This window comes from Convolutriloba macropyga, chromosome 4, assembly GCF_964194025.1.
Source record: "Convolutriloba macropyga chromosome 4, txConMacr16.3, whole genome shotgun sequence".
Lineage (NCBI taxonomy): Eukaryota > Metazoa > Xenacoelomorpha > Acoela > Convolutidae > Convolutriloba > Convolutriloba macropyga.
Genome location: NC_134471.1, coordinates 34,369,613 through 34,388,760, shown reverse-complemented (window position 1 = coordinate 34,388,760; position 19,148 = coordinate 34,369,613). Strand labels below are relative to the sequence as shown.

Sequence of the window (19,148 nt, the reverse complement as noted above, 5' to 3'; positions counted from 1 at the left end):
AATTGACAGAATTCACAAGCACTGACAAATTATTAATTGCTCTCAAAGAAAGTTTGTAGCAATTCCTATAGTCTTGTAGAATTGTTTTGGTGATTTTTTGACACAGATGAGTATTGGTTATCTATCGGTTTTCACTACATAAAGAGGAGTAATAGTATACGAATCAAATGTGATTATTTTTTACAACTCGGAAATGAGGTATGGCGACCACCGGGCTTTTTAATCGGTGGTGATATAGATTGTAGGTCAATACGGTGCCTGGACCAGTACCACAATGTTTAACAAAAGACAAAAGCAGAGAAAGAGTGGCTTTTCGTGGATTATTCTGGTGAGCGCAGAACAAGTAGGTGCAAAATGAAATTTCGCCAAAGGAGACAAGTTTTTGTTCAAATGCGGCGAATTGTCCACTACGCGTTAAAAAGCACAAAAAACGTCTTATAATTTATGCTAAGGGAAAAAGTGGCAAATAACTAATCAAGCAAATGACCCGAAAAACTTTTGTGTGAAATTGCGACGTGCATCATTTTGACTTTTCAGTGTGAAATATTGTAAAATCAAAGAGTCAGCTGACAATACAAAAAAAGCATCAGTATTACAAGAAGGCTGTGCTCAGCTTACATCAACGCAGCTATTTTTTTACTTGAAAGCCATTTATTTATCGTTGAAAGCACAACTTTTCTTATAAATTACACTTAGGAACAAAGTGACTAAAACCGACGAACAAAAGACTTAGTATAAATTGCACTGCAACTTTTTGGAAATAATTAGCGCTAAGCATACAATTTATTCGTTGACAAAAAACAAATTGCTACTAAGTGAAAATGCAATTAAAAAATATGAACCAACTAACGTCGGACAATTTGCTCTAGATCGACAGGCGGGGCCTGTTTAATTCAGAGGGGGTATAGTCTAGGCAATTTTTTATGGTCTCAAAAAAACTACGACCAAGGAGAGGGGTTCGAGCTATCGACTTCCAGAGAATTCGACTGAAGCATTAATCACTCGGCTGTTATGGTATTATAATTTCTGCTCTTACAATTTGCTTTTGGTTTAGAAATCAAACTTAATTCATGATAAACGACATGTGAAAAACTTCAATGACCGGAAAACCTCTGAAGATTGATGAAGTGAATAAAGAATCGGATCTTGATTTCTATGGAACTTCGATCGACGGATCTTTTGCGTTTGTGCCCTCCCCCAATACGTTATGCATTCCCCCAGTTAGAGAGCACTTGCTATTACATAGTAAATGATTGTTAAAATATAACATGTGGTTCCGGGGTGTACGAATAATATGCATTCACTAAGCTGGGGGGGGGGGGGGCACAAACGGAATAGGTCGAGAATGACAAGTGCTCATTTAGTGGGGTTATCCGTGACAAATGTACATTCGTTTTCAAATGAGATACACGGTTTTACTTGTATTGTAATAGTATTCTATGATCTGGCGTTGTATAAATGAAGATCTGGCATTCTAAAATCTGGCACTGTGAAGATCTGGCATCCTAAAACTTGCACGTGTTTGTTTCAAGTAAGATTTATCTCATATTTTTGATGACTTTTGTTTCAAAACGAGATCAGAAAGTTAAGCCAAGTGGGCGTTAAGTTTCCTGCCCGTTGCTCGGAAATCCCTAATCCAAGGAGAAAAGGTTATTTATGACGACTTTTGAACGCCAATTAGGGCAGTTTAAGTGTTTTGTTTTTTAAATCAGGAAGAAACTGGGATAAACACAAAGGCAATTTACCCGGTATCTTTATTATGGCCAATTATTTGTCCATATTAATGCCATGTGAATATGTGTAGTGAACACATCCCCCGCCGACTGAAGTAGACTACAAAAATACAATCGAGATCCTGAGTTGTTCCTGAGGATATTATACAATGTTATTCAGGCATGTTTAATTGCACTCGAACGGAGTTTGAAGCAATTATTGTAAACATGTTGATCTTTTTTCGCTCTTTCAAATTTCATTTTTGAGTGATCTAAGTTGCTCTCGTCCTGAAATTTTAGTTTTTGATTGCGAAAAGAATATAATTTTCAGGATCTACATCCCCCGTCCAATTAGTGCTCATAGTTGCATTCCTGTTTGTCCCCTAGATCTCAATCACTGTTTGAACGGAATGAACGTGAATTCATCCAACAAATTTGCCCAATGTACTGACTACATGCAATGTCAAAATACAAATACGTGCGAGATAAACCAATAAATCCCGGTGATTAAATTATAACGCAGCTCAAGATAATCCGAGTTCTTTAGAAGAAATCGGATTTCTATAGCGGAAAATTATTGGCTACTTGAATTTTTCTCGTAGCTCCTTGATTAATTGCTCTCAAACGAAGTTTGTAGCAATTATATTAGTACTGTCGGTCTTTTTTCTATGCGATTTTTCGCTTGACCGCTTTTTTGTCTGAGGCTTTCGACTTTTCGTCCTCAAAAACGGTATAAACAGGTAGCGCCCAGCGGGCATTATGTGCTCTTAGAGCATTTCAGCTCTGTTTCAGCTCAAACTGTTTTGGAGCCATATACTTATGGTGTGAGGGGCGGTTCTTTGAGGTTGAAGGGACCCCCACTGTTGACCCCCCCCACTATCCACTATGGCCCTACCCCCCGCGCCCCAACAAGTTGTTTCCCACCCCCCCCCCCCCCCCCCTCGCTCCCCTTAAACCCCCCTGGTCCCCCCCCACGTGGCTACTGACGAACAACCGATCTCTAAAAACACGCAATTTTATACTAATTTTTTCAATTTTTTGAAAATTGTTGCCGAATTTTAGGTTTCTCCAGCCTCAAGAGCAGAGGAACCTTCTCTACGGTTTGACAATAGGTTTGGGTAATGTTTTCAAGTGTAATGGAATGCTTTTCAGGATTTGAAAACTACGAAATTGAGCATTTTTTTTTTTACAAATTTTGCAATTTTTTTCAATTGACTTTTGTCGTTATTAAGGTTTTTCAGCCTAGTAGAAAATCGCTGTTAGGGTTTGATAATAATAAGTTACTGGAAAGTGTTTTATGGCCATGGATTAGTATTCAACTTTTTTTACCACAAATTTTAGCGGTTTTTTTTTTTAAATTTTTTGTCATTTTAACAAATTTTTTGAAAATTTGTCATGTTTTTTAGGATTCGCCAGCCTCAAGAGCCTCATAACCCCCTCTAGGGTTTGATTGTAGGCTACTACATAGCTTCTAGATGTAATGGAATGTTTTTCAGGATTTGAACACCACGAATTTTAGCATTTTTTTTTTTACAAATTTTGCTATGTTTTTTCAATTTTGACATTTATTGCCATTATTAAGGTTTTTAAGCCTAATAGAAAATCTCAGTTAGTGTTGTTAATAAGTTTTTGGAAAATGTTTTATGCCCATGGATTAGTATTCAACCTTTATTATCAAAAGTTTTAGCATTTTTTTTTTCAATTTCTTATCATTTTAGCAAATTTTAAGTTTTTTGAAATTTTTTGTCGTTTTTTTTTTTCAAAATTGTTCAGCCTCAAAAGCCACATAGCCTCATCTACTTGGTTTTTAGGTTACTGCATAGGTTCTAGATGTAATGGAATGTTTTCAAGATTTAAATATCAGCAATTTTTAAAAAATATTTGCACTTTTTTTTCAATTTTTTAGTTTTTTTGAATCATTTTTTCCGGCACCAGGGTCCTTGGGACCTCCTCCAAGGTTTTATGATAAACTGCCGCATAGTTTCTTAAGTTTTTGGAATAGTAATCAATATTTTAATGACTCCAGCTTTAGCAGTTTTTTGATAAATTTTGATTTTATTTTTTTTTCGAAATTTCGGAAAATTTTTCTTGTTCAAAGTTTATTGATCTTTTGAGCCAGTGAATCTATTGAAAACCTGAAATCGGGATCCCTGATATTCTGTTCAGACAAATAAATGGTGTTCAAGATTTTATTATCTTGAATTTTAGCAAGCTTTTGTTAAAATTTGTTTTCAGAATTTTTTGAAAAATTTTCTCCTTTTGAGTTTACCGATCACTACTGGACAAGGTTAAGTGACTCTGCTGGGGGTCACTGTGAACTTTTGGCGTTTATCGAGAACCGCAAAGCATTTCTAGATTTTAAGTCTGAATTTCGAAGTGACTTCTACAGAGTCACTTAACCAAGATTAAAACACGAAAGCGCACGTTTTAAAATGACGAAAGTCAATGGTAGTCAACCTCTGGCTTCGTAGCAACTTCTGACATTTTAGCTTCTGAGGCACTGCAGACTTTCGGTATTTTAATATGTGCACGTGCGTATTTTCAAAGATAATTTGTATCTATTTTGTTTCGGCGCCCCAGTGTTTTTTATGACCCCCAGTTATAATTTATATGTTATATAACACGTTACTATGTAAGAAAATAGCACGTGCCCCACACTGAACCCCTCCTAACCCTCCGCAACACTCATCCCGTCCATCCTTTCCCAGCTGGATTTTTGAACCCTCTCGTCATGCCCTGCGAATCATTTCCCTGCCCCCCTCAACGCTTTAACCCGCCCCCACTCTGCTCACCCCTGCCCCAATGCTACCATCCCTAATCCACAGCTGGCTACTGCCGAAGCAAACCGCTCATCGGTCGTTTGAGAGCATTTCGACCTACGTTAGTTGATTTTTTTTACTTCGTTAATTGGTTCACAGCTTGTTTGACAAGCATTGAGTTTGGATATTGTATTGATGCTCTGTCTTTTTTGTATAGGTTACCTGATTCTAATGAAGTAACAGAGAAAGTCTGGCATTAATCGAGAACCGCGAAGCACACATTGTGCAAGTTCATTCAAAAACAATTTACTTGCAAAAGTGAGCGCAATTTTTGATTGCGAAAATAAAACTTTTAAGATCTACATCACCCGTCCAGTTGGTGCTCATAGTTACATCCACACAGACTATAATTGCTCTCTCATGCCAGCAAACTAAACACCATATTAGAGATTAGATAGTAGGTGATTTGGGGGAAACGAATAGTTTTTTGCAAAAAAGAAAACAGGAAAATTACTTCTGCAGTCAATCAGCCCTTTTCTTTTCCTGGGGGAGCATAACGTACTGGAGGATTTGGTGCACAAACGGAAGAGATCCCATTTCTGCTATATGTTTATATTGCATTTTATCCCATTTTCTTTGTTTTTTTTTCAAATAAAAGAAAAAGGTTATTTTTCCTAAATAAAAGATGGCAGACGACAATACAACAATGGCTAAAATGACATGTGAAAAACGTCAGTGACTGGAAAACCTCAGAAGATTGATTGAAGTGAATAAAGAATCGGATCTTGATTTCTATGGAACTTCGATCGACGGATTTTTTTGCGTTTGTGCCCTCCCCCAATACGTTTTGTATTCCGCAAGATAGAGAGCACTTGCCATTACATAGTAAATCATTGTTAAACTATAACACGTGGATCTGGGGGTTCGAATAATTTGCATTCACTAAGCTGGGGGGCACAAACGGAATAGATCGAAAATGCAATTAAAAAATATGAACCAACTAACGTCGGACAATTTGCTCTAGATCGACAGGCGGGGCCTGTTTAATTCAGAGGGGGTATAGTCTAGGCAATTTTTTATGGTCTCAAAAAAACTACGACCAAGGAGAGGGGTTCGAGCTATCGACTTCCAGAGAAATCGACTGAAGCATTAATCACTCGGCTGTTATGGTATTATAATTTCTGCTCTTACAATTTGCTATTGGTTTAGAAATCAAACTTAATTCATGATAATGCAATTTAGGTCACGCAAAAATCGAGAAGTCAAGCTTGAAAAAGTCACTAGAAAAGTGATATTAAAATTTTTTTTGAAGAAAACGGATCAAGCAAAAATTTTGCATAAAAAGACATATGGGTAGAATGTGGTAGTTGGCGTGGAGCGGATAGGGTCAGATGGGCATAGAGGTGATGAAATGTTACGAGGTCAAAACTTAAAAGAAAAAAATTACCCCTTTACGATTAAAATTACTGGAGATAAACATATCGACTAAAATCGGGCAAATCGCTCTTAAACGACTAGCGTGCAGCTGGCTTCGTCAGTAGCTAGCTGTGGCTTACGGAGTCTAGCTGTAGCTGGATTCAGCGGAGCATGGTGAGCATGATGGGGAAGGGGATAGTGAGCGGGCATAGGAGCGATATTGAGCTGTTACGGATTGAATAAGGTGGAGTGGGGAGAGGGAGTAAATTGAGGGCAGGGGGAGAGGTCACACTCACTCTAAGAACCAACCTTCAACTCATTTAGATACTGAGTGATGAAGGATACGGGGGAAGCATAACGTACTGGGGGGTTTGGTGCACAAACGGAAAAGATCCCATTTCTGCTAGGTATATATTGCATTTTATCCAATTGTCTTTGTTTTCAAATAAAAGAAAAAGATTAATTTTCCTAAATAGAAGTCGGCAGACGACGATTCAACAATGGCTGAAACGACATGTGAAAAACTTCATTGACTGGAAAACCTCCGAAGATTGATAGAAGTGAAAAAAAATCGGATCTTGAATTCTATGGAACTTCGATCGGCGATTCTTTTGCGTTTGTGCCCTCCCTCCCCCCCCCCAAATACGTTTTGCATTCCGCCAGATAGAGAGCACTTGCCATTACATATTAAATCATTGTTAAAATATAACAAGTGGGTCTGCGGGGTTCGAATAATTTGCATTCACTAAGTTGGGGGGGGGGGCACAAACGGAATAGATCGAGAATTACAAGTGCTCATTTAGTGGGGTTCTCTGTAACAAATGTACATTTGATTCGTTTTCACATGAGAACCACGCTTTTACTTGTTTGAGTATTTTAAGATCTGGCATTGTATAAAAGAAGGTCTGGCATTCTAAAATCTAGCACCTTTAAGATCTGGCATCTTAAATCGTGCGCGTGTGGTTCAAGTAAGATTCATCTCATATTTTTTTTATGACTTTTGTTTCCAAACGTGATAAACAAGTTAAGCCGAGTGGGCGTTAAGTTTCCTGCTGTTGCCCGGAAGGCTTTAATCCAAGGCGAAAAAGTTACTTATGAAGACTTTTGAGAGGCAATTAGGGCAGTTTAAGTTTTTTTTGTTTGAAAATCCGGAAAAGAAACGGGGATAAACACAAAGGCCATTTGCCCGGTATCTTTATTCTGGCAAATTTTTTGTCCGTTTTAATGCCAGGTGAATATGTGTAGTGAACACATCCCCCGCCGACTGAAGTAGACTACAAAAATACAATCGAGATCCTGAGTTGTTCCTGAGGATATTATACAATGTTATTCAGGCATGTTTAATTGCACTCGAACGGAGTTTGAAGCAATTATTATAAACGTTTTGATCTTTTTTCGCTTTTGCGCTTTGTTGTAGAACATTCTTCGCGAGTGACTTTCAAAATTCATTTTTGAGTGATATAAGTTGCTCTCGTCCTGAAATTACAAATTTTGATTGCGAAAAGAATATAATTTTGAGGATCTACATCCCCCGTCCAATTAGTGCTCATTGTTACATCCACACAGACTCTAATTGCACTGTCATGCCAGCACACTAAACACCATTTTGGAGGTTAGATAGTAGTTGATTTGGGGGATCCGAACAGATAGTGTTTTTTGCAAAAGAAAACAGGAAAATCACCTCAGCAGACAATCAGCCCTTCTCTTTTCCTGTTGAAATTCTTTTGATAAACAATTTTTGACTATTTGACTTTTGAATAATATTGGAATCTTTTGTTGTTTTGCTCCCCAAGCATAGTGGGGGCATATAAGTTGCAACTCCCTGACACACGTACCATATTTTTAAATTGTGATTCACCATCTAATAGCACAGGCTCTGTAACTGGGGCAGCATAACCTACGGGGGGGTTTGGTGCACAGACGGAAGAGATCCCATTTCTGCTATATGTATATATTGCATTTTATCCATTTGTCTTTGTTTTTTTTTTCAAATAAAAAAGATTAATTTTCCTAAATAGAAGTCGGCAGACGACGATTCAACAATGGCTGAAACGACATGTGAAAAACTTCATTGACTGGAAAACCTCCGAAGATTGATAGAAGTGAAAAAAAATCGGATCTTGAATTCTATGGAACTTCGATCGGCGATTCTTTTGCGTTTGTGCCCTCCCTCCCCCCCCCCCCCCAAATACGTTTTGCATTCCGCCAGATAGAGAGCACTTGCCATTACATATTAAATCATTGTTAAAATATAACAAGTGGGTCTGCAGGGTTCGAATAATTTGCATTCACTAAGTTGGGGGGGGCACAAACGGAATAGATCGAGAATTACAAGTGCTCATTTAGTGGGGTTCTCTGTAACAAATGTACATTTGATTCGTTTTCACATGAGAACCACGCTTTTACTTGTTTGAGTATTTTAAGATCTGGCATTGTATAAAAGAAGGTCTGGCATTCTAAAATCTAGCACTTTTAAGATCTGGCATCTTAAATCGTGCGCGTGTGGTTCAAGTAAGATTCATCTCATATTTTTTTTATGACTTTTGTTTCCAAACGTGATAAACAAGTTAAGCCGAGTGGGCGTTAAGTTTCCTGCTGTTGCCCGGAAGGCTTTAATCCAAGGCGAAAAAGTTACTTATGAAGACTTTTGAGAGGCAATTAGGGCAGTTTAAGTTTTTTTTGTTTGAAAATCCGGAAAAGAAACGGGGATAAACACAAAGGCCATTTGCCCGGTATCTTTATTCTGGCAAATTTTTTGTCCATTTTAATGCCAGGTGAATATGTGTAGTGAACACATCCCCCGCCGACTGAAGTAGACTACAAAAATACAATCGAGATCCTGAGTTGTTCCTGAGGATATTATACAATGTTATTCAGGCATGTTTAATTGCACTCGAACGGAGTTTGAAGCAATTATTATAAACGTTTTGATCTTTTTTCGCTTTTGCGCTTTGTTGTAGAACATTCTTCGCGAGTGACTTTCAAAATTCATTTTTGAGTGATATAAGTTGCTCTCGTCCTGAAATTACAAATTTTGATTGCGAAAAGAATATAATTTTGAGGATCTACATCCCCCGTCCAATTAGTGCTCATTGTTACATCCACACAGACTCTAATTGCACTGTCATGCCAGCACACTAAACACCATTTTGGAGGTTAGATAGTAGTTGATTTGGGGGATCCGAACAGATAGTGTTTTTTGCAAAAGAAAACAGGAAAATCACCTCAGCAGACAATCAGCCCTTCTCTTTTCCTGTTGAAATTCTTTTGATAAACAATTTTTGACTATTTGACTTTTGAATAATATTGGAATCTTTTGTTGTTTTGCTCCCCAAGCATAGTGGGGGCATATTAGTTGCAACTCCCTGACACACGTACCATATTTTTAAATTGTGATTCACCATCTAATAGCACAAGCTCTGTAACTGGGGCAGCATAACCTACGGGGGGGTTTGGTGCACAGACGGAAGAGATCCCATTTCTGCTATATGTATATATTGCATTTTATCCATTTGTCTTTGTTTTTTTTTTCAAATAAAAAAGGTTAATTTTCCTAAATAAAAGATGGCAGACGACAATACAACAATGGCTAAAATGACATGTGAAAAACTTCAGTGACTGGAAAACCTCCGAAGATTGATTGAAGTGAAAAAAAAATCGGATCTTGAATTCTATGGAACTTCGATTGACGATTCTTTTGCGTTTGTGCCATCCCCCAATATGTTTTGCATTCCGCCAGATAGAGAGCACTTGCCATTACATAGTAAATCATTGTTAAACTATAACTTGTGGGTCTGGGGGTTCGAATAATTTGCATTCACTAAGTTGGGGGGCACCAACGGAATAGATCGAGAATTACAAGTGCTCATTTAGTGGGGTTCTCTCTAGCAAATGTATATTCGATTCGTTTTCACATGAGAACCACGGTTTTACTTGTTTGAGTCTTTTAAGATCTGGCATTGTATAAAAGAAGGTCTGGCATTCTAAAATCTAGCACTTTCAAGATCTGGCATCTTAAATCGTGCACGTGTGTTTCAAATAAGATTCATCTCATATTTTTTATGACTTCTGTTTCCAAACGTGATAAACAAGTTAAGCCGAGTGGGCGTTAAGTTTCCTGCTGTTGCCCGGAAGGCCTTAATCCAAGGAGAAAAAGTTATTTATGAAGACTTTTGAGCGCCAATTAGGGCAGTTTAAGTGTTTTTGTTTGAAAATCCGGAAAAGAAACGGGGATAAACACAAAGGCCATTTGCCCGGTATCTTTATTATGGCAAAGTTTTTGTCCATTTTAATGCCAGGTGAATATGTTATGAGCACATCTCCCGCCGACTGAAGTAGACTACAAAAATACAATTGAGATCCTGGGTTGTTCCTGAGGATATACAATGTTATTCAGGCATGTTTAATTGCACTCGAACGGAGTTTGAAGCAATTATTATAAACGTTTTGATCTTTTTTTTCGCTTTTGCGCTTTGTTGTCGAACAGTCTTCTCGAGTGACTTTTTCAAAATTCGTTTTGAGTGATATAAGTTGCTCTCGTCCTGAAATTACAAATTTTGATTGCGAAAAGAATATAATTTTGAGGATCTACATCCCCCGTCCAATTAGTGCTCATTGTTACATCCACACAGACTCTAATTGCACTGTCATGCCAGCACACTAAACACCATTTTGGAGGTTAGATAGTAGTTGATTTGGGGGATCCGAACAGATAGCATTTTTTTGCAAAAGAAAACAGGAAAATCACCTCTGCAGACAATCAGCCCTTCTCTTTTCCTGTTGAAATTTTTTTGATAAACAATTTTTGACTTTTGAATAATCTTAGAATCTTTTGTTGTTTTGCTCCCCAAGCATAGTGGGTGCATATTAGTTGCAACTCCCTGACACACGTACCATATTTTTGAATTGTGATTCACCATCTAATAGCACAGGCTCTGCAACTGGGGCAGCATAACCTACTGGGTTGTTTGGTGCACAAACGGAAGAGATCCCATTTCTACTATATGTATATATTGCATTTTATCCATTTGTCTTTGTTTTTTTCAAATAAAAAAAGGCTAATTTTCCTAAATAAAAGATGGCAGACGACAATACAACAATGGCTAAATGACATGTGAAAAACTTCCGTGACTGGAAAACCTCCGAAGATTGATTGAAGTGAAAAAAAAATCGGATCTTGAAATCTATGGAACTTCGATGGACAATTCTTTTGCGTTTGTGCCCTCCCCCAATACGTTTTGCATTCCGCCAGATAGAGAGCAGTTGCCATTACATAGTAAATCATTGTTAAAATATAACTTGTAGGACTGGGGGTTCGAATAATTTGCATTCACTAAGTTGGGGGGCACCAACGGTATAGATCGAGAATTACAAGTGCTCATTTAGTGGGGTTCTCTCTAGCAAATGTATATTCGATTCGTTTTCACATGAGAACCACGGTTTTACTTGTTTGAGTATTTTAAGATCTGGCATTGTATAAAAGAAGGTCTGGCATTCTAAAATCTAGCACTTTCAAGATCTGGCATCTTAAATCGTGCACGTGTGTTTCAAATAAGATTCATCTCATATTTTTTATGACTTCTGTTTCCAAACGTGATAAACAAGTTAAACCGAGTGGGCGTTAAGTTTCCTGCTGTTGCCCGGAAGGCCTTAATCCAAGGAGAAAAAGTTACTTATGAAGACTTTTGAGCGCCAATTAGGGCAGTTTAAGTTTTTTTGTTTGAAAATCCGGAAAAGAAACGGGGATAAACACAAAGGCCATTTGCCCGGTATCTTTATTATGTCAAATTTTTTGTCCATTTTAATGCCAGGTGAATATGTTATGAGCACATCCCCCGCCGACTGAAGTAAAGTAGACTACAAAAATACAATCGAGATCCTGAGTTGTTCCTGAGGATATACAATGTTATTCAGGCATGTTTAATTGCAATCGAACGGAGTTTGAAGCAATTATTATAAACGTTTTTGATCTTTTTTCGCTTTTGCGCTTTGTTGTAGAACATTCTGCTCGAGTGACTTTTTCAAAATTCTTTTTTGAGTGATATAAGTTGCTCTCGTCCTGAAATTACATTTTTTGATTGCGAAAAGAATATAATTTTGAGGATCTACATCCCCCGTCCAATTAGTGCTCATTGTTACATCCACACAGACTCTAATTGCACTGTCATGCCAGCACACTAAACACCATTTTGGAGGTTAGATAGTAGTTGATTTGGGGGATCCGAACAGATAGTATTTTTTTGCAAAAGAAAACAGGAAAATCACCTCTGCAGACAATCAGCCCTTCTCTTTTCCTGTTGAAATTCTTTTGATAAACAATTTTTGACTATTTGACTTTTGAATAATATTGGAATCTTTTGTTGTTTTGCTCCCCGAGCATAGTGGGTGCATATTAGTTGCAACTCCCTGACACACGTACCATATTTTTAAATTGTGATTCACCATCTAATAGCACAGGCTCTGTAACTGGGGCAGCATAACCTACTGGGGGGGTTTGGTGCACAAACGGGAGAGATCCCATTTCTGCTATATGTATATATTGCTTTTGATCCATTTGTCTTTGTTTTTTTTTCAAATAAAAAAAGGTTAATTTTCCTAAATAAAAGATGGCAGACGACAATACAACAATGGCTAAAATGACATGTGAAAAACTTCAGTGACTGGAAAACCTCTGAAGATTGATTGAAGTGAATAAAGAATCGGATCTTGAATTCTATGGAACTTCGATTGACGATTCTTTTGCGTTTGTGCCCTCCCCCAGTACGTTTTGCATTCCGCCAGATAGAGAGCAGTTGCCATTACATAGTAAATCATTGTTAAACTATAACTTGTGGGTCTGGGGGTTCGAATAATTTGCATTCACTAAGTGCTCATTTAGTGGGGTTCTCTGTAGCAAACGTATATTCGATTCGTTTTCACATGAGAACCACGGTTTTACTTGTTTGAGTATTTTAAGATCTGGCATTGTATAAAAGAAGGTCTGGCATTCTAAAATCTAGCACTTTCATGATCTGGCATCTTAAATCGTGCACGTGTGTTTCAAATAAGATTAATCTCATATTTTTTATGACTTCTGTTTCCAAACGTGATAAACAAGTTAAGCCGAGTGGGCGTTAAGTTTCCTGCTGTTGCCCGGAAGGCCTTAATCCAAGGAGAAAAAGTTACTTATGAAGACTTTTGAGCGCCAATTAGGGCAGTTTAAGTTTTTTTGTTTGAAAATCCGGAAAAGAAACGGGGATAAACACAAAGGCCATTTGCCCGGTATCTTTATTATGGCAAATTTTTTATCCATTTTAATGCCAGGTGAATATGTTATGAGCACATACCCCGCCGACTGAAGTAGACTACAAAAATACAATCGCGATCCTGAGTTGTTCCTGAGGATATTATACAATGTTATTCAGGCATGTTTAATTGAACTCGAACGGAGTTTGAAGCAATTATTATAAACGTTTTGATCTTTTTTCGCTTTTGCGCTTTGTTGTAGAACACTCTTCTCGAGTGACTTTTTCAAAATTCATTTTTGAGTGATATAAGTTGCTCTCGTCCTGATATTACAATTTTTGATTGCGAAAAAGAATATAATTTTGAGGATTTACATCCCCCGTCCAATTAGTGCTCATTGTTACATCCACACAGACTATAATTGCACTGTCATGCCAGCAAACTAAACACCATTTTGGAGGTTAGATAGTAGGTGATTTGGGGGATCCGAATAGATAGTATTTTTTTTGCAAAAGAAAACAGGAAAATCACCTCTGCAGAAAATCAGCCCTTCTCTTTTCCTGATGAAATTCTTTTGATAAACAATTTTTGACTATTTGACCTTTGAATCATCTTGGAATCATTTGTTGTTTTGCTCCCAAAGCATAGTGGGTGCATAATAGTTGCAACTCCCTGGCACATGTGTCATTTTTTTAATTTGTGATTCACCTTATAATAGCCTAGGCTCTGTAACTGGGGCAGCATAACGTACTGGGGGTTTGGTGCACAAACGGAAGAAATCCCATTTCTGCTATTTGTATATATTGCATTTTATCCAGTTTTCTTTGTTTTTTTTTCAAAAAAATGGTTAATTTTCCTAAATAAAAGATGGCAGACGACGGTACAACAAAGGCTGAAACGACTTGTGAAAAACTTCAATGACTGGAAAACCTCTGAAGATTGATTGAAGTGAATAAAGAATCGGATCTTGATTTCTATGGAACTTCGATCGACGGATCTTTTGCGTTTGTGCCCTCCCCCAATACGTTATGCATTCCCCCAGTTAGAGAGCACTTGCTATTACATAGTAAATGATTGTTAAAATATAACATGTGGGTCCGGGGTGTACGAATAATATGCATTCACTAAGCTGGGGGGGGGCACAAACGGAATAGATCGAGAATGACAAGTGCTCATTTAGTGGGGTTATCCGTGACAAATGTACATTCGTTTTCAAATGAGATACACGGTTTTACTTGTATTGTAATAGTATTGTATGATCTGGCGTTGTATAAATGAAGATCTGGCATTCTAAAATCTGGCACTGTGAAGATCTGGCATCCTAAAACTTGGACGTGTTTGTTTCAAGTAAGATTTATCTCATTTTTTTTGATGACTTTTGTTTCAAAACGAGATCAGCAAGCTAAGCCGAGTGGGCGTTAAGTTTCCTGCCCGTTGCTCGGAAATCCCTAATCCAAGGAGAAAAGGTTATTTATGACGACTTTTGAGCGCCAATTAGGGCAGTTTAAGTGTTTTGTTTTTTAAATCAGGAAGAAACGGGGATAAACACAAAGGCAATTTTCCCGGTATCTTTATTATGGAAAATTATTTGTCCATGTTAATCTCAAGTGACTATATGTAATGACGCATCCCCCGCCGACTGAAGTAGACTACAAAAATACAATCGAGATCTTGTCGTTCCTGAGGAATTTGTACAATGTTATTCAGGCTTGTTTAATTGCACTCGAACGGAGTTATTATTGTAAACATGTTGATCTTTTTTCGCTTTTGCGCTTTGTTGTAGAATATTCTTCATCAGATGTTAATCAATTTTTGCATCTGCAGCTACATCACTTCAGCCTTTTTGGTCCGACCTCGTGCAATGAGAGCAGAGATACATTAGCGTGACCTTTCCACTGTCATTTTAGACTTTCATTTATTTTGACAGGAAAAAGATAATGAATAGACTTTAAGGCCTTGCAGAGTAGATTAGCTTGGATTATATTTAGAGCCAAACGTTTAGAGCCAATTTTTGCATTTGGTGAGATGAGGTTTTTAATAAAATCTATGTTTAATTGCTCTCGAACGAAGTTTGAAGCAATTTTTGTAAACGTGTTGGTCTTTTTATGTCAAATTTTTGGTTGCCTTTTCGAGTGACTTTTACTCCCTTGACTTTTCGTTTTGCTGTTCTGCTCTCTGTCAGAAGTGAAATTTGATGCTAATATAAAAGTGATTGAGTAACAACGTGTTTGAAGAAGTGGGTTAGAAAGAACCCCTATCAGATCCGAGTTTTCAACCCGAAAAATCTCTAACTTAAGTTGCTCCCAGCCTGTCGTTCGGGAGCAATTCATCTGACGTTAGTCGGTTTATATTTTTAATAGCCGCCCTCATCTTCTCAGCCGGCTATTATAGCGCTCCTATTTTTTTTACAATTCAAGGAATTTGAATTGTATTGGGGCGCTGTCTTTTTTTTAAGAACTGTTCACACATTTTCATGATTTTTGAAGTCAAATTGGAGTAGTGATTTTGGTCAACCCGAAACAAGAAGTGGAGCGAAAAAGCAAGTGGTTTTGCGGCGTAAAATTTTTTCGCTCTAAATTTAAAGTAGAGTGAGAAAACGGTCTTTGAACAAAAATTCGCTTTCTCGCTAGTAATTTTGTGTTCACATGCGGCAATTTCACTTTGATTTTTACAGTTTTTTTTCAATTTTTTGGATCGGATTTTTTTCTAATTGGTTTTTCCAATCCATTCATAGTCCGTTCTTGGTTTAGTTTTGTGTTTAGTCAATGAAAGTTCTTTGAATAGTAAATCAGGAATTGTCCTGCTTTGTTTTTAACCTTAATTGTCATTTAATTAACTTTCATTCACAGAAGTAGGACTTATTATACACAAATTATCAATCACTCCATATGCATCAAATTATGTTTGAATTTCTAGTAGATTTTTAAAAGAACGTTAAAACTGAATTATTTCAGTAATTTTAATTTTGAGTTTGACGCCGTGCTCTAATTTTCTGTAGATGAGATAGAATATTTTACAGCTACCATTTGGTTATTTTCTATGAAGAAAAATATAGGAAAAGATGAAACAGATAATTTAAAATTACACATGTTTCCTGAAGTATATAATTAACCTACAAGTCATTGGTCACAATTCGTTTAAAGATCATCACCAAAATATGCGATAGAGGATCGGCTGAGGGACAACGCAGAAGAGAAAGGTAGCAAAATTTGTGCTATAGTTACTTTAAAGAGGATAATGATCATTGCCGATTGTCATTGCCATCGAGAAATTAATAAACTTGGAGGCCCAGCCGAGTAGTTGAATAGCCTTGAGAGGGCGTTGTTAGCAACCGTGGGGAGTTTATCACCTTTTTTAATGCCACTGTTTTTTGTAGCAATAGAGGTGTTAAGCTCATACTCTAATGACAAAGCAGATTTACTTATCATAATTGGGCAATATATTGTTATTTAACTGGTAAAATATGCGACTTTGTTATCAGAAGGAGAATTGATTTAAAGAAATGAAGTACCATCTCTTTTGGTCGTTTTTATCTCAAAAAGCAAATAGTTTGTTTATTTATTTCACCTACTCTGTAATGCGAAAATTTGAAACATAATAATGGCATTTGGAGGAATAGTTTAGCTCATTCCCTTAATCGTTTCAAGTGAAATCACAAAAATTGAAAACTTGGTTCAAAATATATCATAAAAAAGAGCTCCCACGCAAATTTTCAACATAAATTTTGCAAACCTTTGTGCTTATGTTCAAAAAATTTCTGACACCAACTTTTGCAACATGACACATTGGGAACCAGCCACACTCGTTTCTTCAATTGGAAATTTTTGCAACCACAATAATTTTTCGTAATGACGTCTTTGAAAAAACAAAACAGACATGAAAAAAGTAATTAATTGTCGTGAAATAACCCTAATTTCTCCTCGCAATCAGCAATCAGTAAAGCAAAGAAGTTTTTAAATACTTTTCAAAAATGGATATACTTCGTTTATGTCTTCCTGTAACGTTTACAGGCAGCAAATGAACAGAGACGAAATCGGGACTGAAATGCAACAACCTTAAAAAGAGAAAAATTTTAGGAAATGTGACTTCGAACAAGATTAAAACTAATACTGCGGCATAATAAGTAAGATTAATAGATAGATAATTTTTTGAATTAAAAAATTTGAAACCTGATCAAAAATACAAGATACTAATAAAAGTGCATCAATTTTTTACAATTCAATGAATTTGAATTGTATTGGGGCGCTCTCTTTTTTTTAAGATCTGTTCACACATTTTCATGATTTTTGAAGTCAAATGGGAGTAGTGATTTTGGTCAACCCGAATCAAGAAGTGGAGCGAAAAAGCAAGTGGTTTTGCGGCGTAAAACTTTTTCGCTCTAAATTTAAAGTAGAGAGAGAAAACGTTGTTTCAACAAAAATTCGCTTTCTCGCTAGTAATTTTTTGTTCACATGCGGCAATTTCACTTTGATTTTTACAGATTTTTTCAATTTTTTGGATCGGATTTTTTTTCTAATTGGTTTTTGCAATCCATTCATAGTCCGTTCTTGTTTTAGTTTTGTGTTTAGTCAATGAAAGTTCTTTGAGTAGTAAATCAGGACTTGTCCTGCTTTGTTTTTAACCTTAATTGTCATTTAATTAACTTTCATTCACAGACGTAGGACTTATTTTACACAAATTATCAATCACTCCATATGCATCAAATTATGTTTGAATTTCAGTAGATTTTTAAAAGAACGTTAAAACTGAATTATTTCAGTAATTTTAATTTTGAATTTTACGCCGTTCTCTAAAAGTTCTGTAGATGAGACAGAATATTTCACAGCTTCCATTTGGTTATTTTCTATGAAGAAAAATATAGGATAAGATGAAACAGATAAATTAAGATTACAAATGTTTCCTGAAGTATGTAATTAACCAACAAGTCATTGGTCTTAATTCGTTTAAAGATCATCACCATAACATGCGATAGAGGACCGGCTGAGGGACAACGCAGAAGAGCAAGGTAATAAAATTTGTGCTATAGTTACTTTAAAGAGGATAATGATCATTGCCGATTGTCATTGCCATCGAGAAATTAAGAACCTTGGAGGCCCAGCCGAGTAGTTGAATAGCCTTGAGAGGGCGTTGTTAGCAACCATGGGGAGTTTATCACCTTTTTTAATGCCACTGTTTTTTGTAGCAATAGAGGTGTTAAGCTCATACTCTAATGACAAAGCAGATTTACTTGTCATAATTGGGCAATAAAGTGTTATTTAACTCGTAAAATATGCGACTTTGTTATCAGAAGGAGAATTGATTTAAAGAAATGAAGTACAATCTCTTTTGGTCGTTTTTATCTCAAAAAGCAAATAGTTCGTTTATTTTTTTCACCTACTTTGTAATGCGAAAATTTGCAACATAAAAATGGCATTTGGAGGAATAGTTTAGCTCATTCCCTTAATCTTTTCAAGTGAAATCACAAAAATTGAAAACTTGGTTCAAAATATATAAAAAAGAGCTCCCACGCAAATTTTCAACATAAATTTTGCAAACCTTTGTGCTTATGTTCAAAAAATTTCTGACAGCAATTTTGCAACATGACACATTGTGAACCAGCCACACTCGTTTCTTCAATTGGAAATTTTTGCAACCAAAATGATTTTTCGTAATGACGTCTTTGAAAAAACAAGACAGACATGAAAGAAGTAATTGATTGTCGTGAAACAACCCTAATTTCTCCTCTCAATCAGCAATCAGTAAAGCAAAGAATTTTTTAAATTCTTTTCGAAAATGGATATGCTTCGTTTATGTCTTCTTGTAACGTTTACAGGCATCATATGAACAGAGACAAAATCGGGACAGAATAGCAACAACCTTAAAAAGAGAAAAATTTTAGGAAATGTGACTTCGAACAAGTTAAAAACTCATACCGCGGCATAATAAATAACATAATTAGATAAATAATTTTTGAAACTAAAAAATTTAAAACCTGATCAAAAATACAAGATACTAATAAAAGTGCATCAATTTTCTACAATTCAAAAATTTGAATTAT

General features: G+C 36.4%; 1 protein-coding gene across 2 annotated transcripts in view; it reads left to right on the top strand.

Annotated features, from left to right (window-relative positions):
• LOC142337635 (NF-X1-type zinc finger protein NFXL1-like) overlaps positions 1–19,148 on the top strand; it is a 144,613-nt gene that overhangs the window by 107,347 nt on the left and 18,118 nt on the right. The window lies entirely within an intron of this gene.